A 3,765-nucleotide genomic window follows, 5' to 3' on the forward strand; every position below is an offset into this window, starting at 1 on the left:
AAAAGACAATTTTAAGCAACACTTTCATTTAAAATTTATCACCCATAAATAATAATCTCTTATTATTATTGAGATTATGAACAATCTATGAAAAGAGGTTAAAATTTTCCAAAGATTAAAGGTCTCAGAACATTGCAAAAAGATAGAGGCATACTTGGCACAAACACTCATGTTATTATTCCAACCCACAGGTTCTGTAGATCCCAAGGGTGACCAGCCTAGGGGCCAGCAGCATACATGTCAAGTCTTTGTCCCAGCCTTCCCAGGCCCGAGGGAGGTAAACTTCAATATGCAGTTTCAATACAGGGTGATAAATACAACAGGGAAAGTGTGGGGTCATAGGAACAAAGGTCTGGCTTCTGGGTCTAGGTAAATTACGCAAAAACAAAAATGTACCTGTAGACAGAGTTTTTCCAGACTCTTATCTGAAGAAGAAGGGAAAAAGTCAAGTGTTTGCAACATGACTTGTTGAAGATGTTTTAACAAACATTTCTTTGGGTCAAAGTTGAAGACGCAAGTAACAAGAAGACTAGCTCTTTCCAGATAGAGAGGAAAGTAAAAGAGCACATTTCTAGGCTGCCTCTCTCCTATTTTAAATGTAAAGAAGCCCTCTGGACCTCTCCCACACGCCCACATAGTCCTTGTTGACACTCTGACAGGCCTTTTAAATAATCACACATAAAAGCTTTTTTTTACCTTTCTTCTGTTTCCATGCTCCACAGGCTTCCCTGTAAACGATAAGGGTGCCATTTCTAAAGTAAAGAAGTGAGCCTGCCCATGTGCAAGGAGAAAGCAAGGCATTCAAGGCCTTTCGTAGGGCTAGGAGTTGCCTCAATCCTGTCTTCCCACGATGAATTCAGGAGCAAGAAGAGTCTGAACAAAGTTCTAGGAGGGAGGAAAAAATACGTACACTCTGGACAAGAAATTCAAGCGCTTGCCTATGCACAAAGAGTAACCCCAGAGAGTTCGCTCTATCTAGACCCTTATAGAGTTCAGTTTCACTCTGATGAGCAGGACTGTGAACTGTGTACCAAGCAATAGTTTTGTCTTTAATTATTGTCCCCCAAAAGCTGCTGAGCACATCCTAGAGAGAACAGAATTGGATGGTGCCCGCTGGGCCTGGCAACACCCCTGGAAAGACAACACCCATGGAAGGCGAAGCAGTCAGTCTCACCTCCGCAAGGACCTGGCATGAGAACACACTTCTTGGAAGGAGCCCCAGATGTCAAATGTGGTGTGCATGTGCACTGTCTTCTAGACTCCCAGCCCGTGTCTGCATCATGCCTTGCAAGAAGACCACCTGCACAGCACACTGCTCCAGGCACAAGCTTGGAGTCCCCTTGGGGTGTAGAGAAGCCCAGGGGGTAGGTGGTTGGCCCAGGAGGTAGGTGGTTGGCTCTGGTGTTGAGCCTGGGAAGCTGAACATGGGACAGAATCTTTGCCCACAGCATCTTCAAACCTGTGCACAGATGTCAATGCAAGCCCCTTCCTATCTGTGAACACCACTTGCTTCTTGGGTCTCTGGGGTTCAGGAGGTCATGCCACGGCTCCCCTGGGCCAGACTGCAGGAGCTGCCACAGGGATGAGCTGTGGATGAGGTGGAGGTGCATGGGGTGGTGCACAGGAGATATGCTGACAGCACTGGGACCTTTGACAAAAGGGAAGGAAGTTCTGACGACAGGGTAAAAAGAGCAGGATTCCCAACCGCAGCCTGCCACCTCACTGTACTTCCCCTTCCCTGGGGTCCCCTGCTTACAGGTGTCTAAAGAAAAGATAAAAAGCAGCACAGGCAAGAAGTCGCAGTGGGTTGGGCACCAAGGGAGAGCTGTCAACTCCTGGAGACGGGAGCACTGCCCCACTCAGGTCCAGGCAGCAGTGTGTGGCAGAGTAGTCAGCTCCTCTTGGCTGAGACCAAAGTCCCGAACAGGAATTATTTATATGCTCCTGACCCCCAGAGGTCCAGCAGCTGGAGGAACTTTCATATCTTAAACACTTGGTTGGGGAAATGGAAAAGATATGACAGGAAGTGTGACTCAGATGCTTTGCCCCAGGCCACCAGCTCTCTACCCTTGGCCAGGCAGCTTCAGGGATCACTCCTGGGTTACCTGTGGTCAGGATCTATGATAAGGAGAAGAACAATGATGAAATGGAAAATCTTATCAGCTGTGAAACAGACTGTCTTCAAGGAATGAGAAGGTTCCCAACACACTGCAGGTAGTTTCCCCAGAGATTCCCAGAATATCTTTCTCTGCTTGTCTTGTGAAGGAATCTGCTTTGCTGCTTTTCCTTATACTATTACATGTTGCCCACTTTCTGTCTTCTTATCTCCACCTCGTGGGTTCTTCTAAGACTTCTGTTACTGCCTTCTCTCTGTTTCTGTCTCTGTATTATTACTCTGTATCTGTGTGTGTGTGTGTGTGTGTGTGTGTGTGCGCGCGCGCGTGCATGTGTGTGTGGAGTGATCAAAAGTGGTCATTGGGTATGGCACTCACTGACCAATATAGGAGCTCCCATAGGTCCTTGGGTATGGCTCTCTGGTTCAATCAGTTGTGGCCAAAATGACAGGGTCACAGGATACAAAGTCCATCCATAAGGAATCCTGTCTGGTATGAGTACTTGGATGCACCCCGTGGCTTGGTAGCCTGTGCTGGACATGATTGGATTGTCTCAGGAAATGGACAACTTTCATGGTGCTCTTACTTCTGGCATCCTTCTCGGTCTCCTGTGCAGACCCAGTTTTCTCTGTCCTTTAAATCTTAAGGCACCCCAGCCCTCAGCCCTCTGCATTTTTCACTTTATACTTTTTCCTTGGATACCCTTATCCAACGTTGACAATTATTTACTTACTTTCATATGCTAACTCTCAAGTCTGTATCTGTAGCCTAGACTTTTCTCTTGCCCTCCAGACTCCTAGATATTGTTTCTATTTCCTGATCTTGGTGGTGGTAACATGAGTGTGTTCCCTATGTAATTTTCTGTATTTATATTTTACATCAATCAAAAGCTTATTTCAAAGAGTAGCAAGGGGGTAAAATTGGGAATTATATAGTGATTTGGATATTTTATTCTTATAAAAATGGTTTCAGAAAACAAAATATATCATGTGCATTTTTCACTTAATATGTAGTGGACATCTTTTTATGTAAGTATAGATATAGCTTATTTTTCATCATGGTGCGTAGTAGTCTATCATATGGGTCGATTATATTCTGTATAGGCATTTAGGTGATTCTCAATTTTTTTGCTAGTAAAATAGTGCAACTAACATTCTTGTATAAATATATTTGTGTACTGATGTGAGAATTTCTCCATGACAGATATTTAGAATGAGGACTGTTAAAATTCTGATAGGTATATATAGTGGGAAACCTTTGGAAGGTTTTACACTAGTGAATGATAATATCTGAATTTCCTCTGATTTCAACCCATTAAAGGTGTGGAGCCCCTCAATTCACAATGTGAAGACATGGGACAAGTTTTCAGGTGGGTAGGACTCTCCACATCAGAGCACCAAGCTAGACCAGGAACCCTCTATAGGACTGGCATTGTCCTCTTAGTCACGTGAGACCTCCTAGGAGGCAAGAGACCCTGGGAACTGGGACTGACCTGGTGAATAGGTCTCTGATCCTCCCTGGGACCTTAGGCCAGTGATTCCACTGCAGGAATCAGTTTCCTTAATGTCAGATCCTGGGTTGAGCCAAATTGGAGATTTTCAAGTGTTTCCTTGATAGCAATGGAACTCTTTGTCAAATGGAAACCAGACTG

This window comes from Pteropus alecto, unplaced genomic scaffold (assembly GCF_000325575.1).
Source record: "Pteropus alecto unplaced genomic scaffold, ASM32557v1 scaffold24, whole genome shotgun sequence".
In the NCBI taxonomy this organism is placed as follows: Eukaryota; Metazoa; Chordata; class Mammalia; order Chiroptera; family Pteropodidae; genus Pteropus; species Pteropus alecto.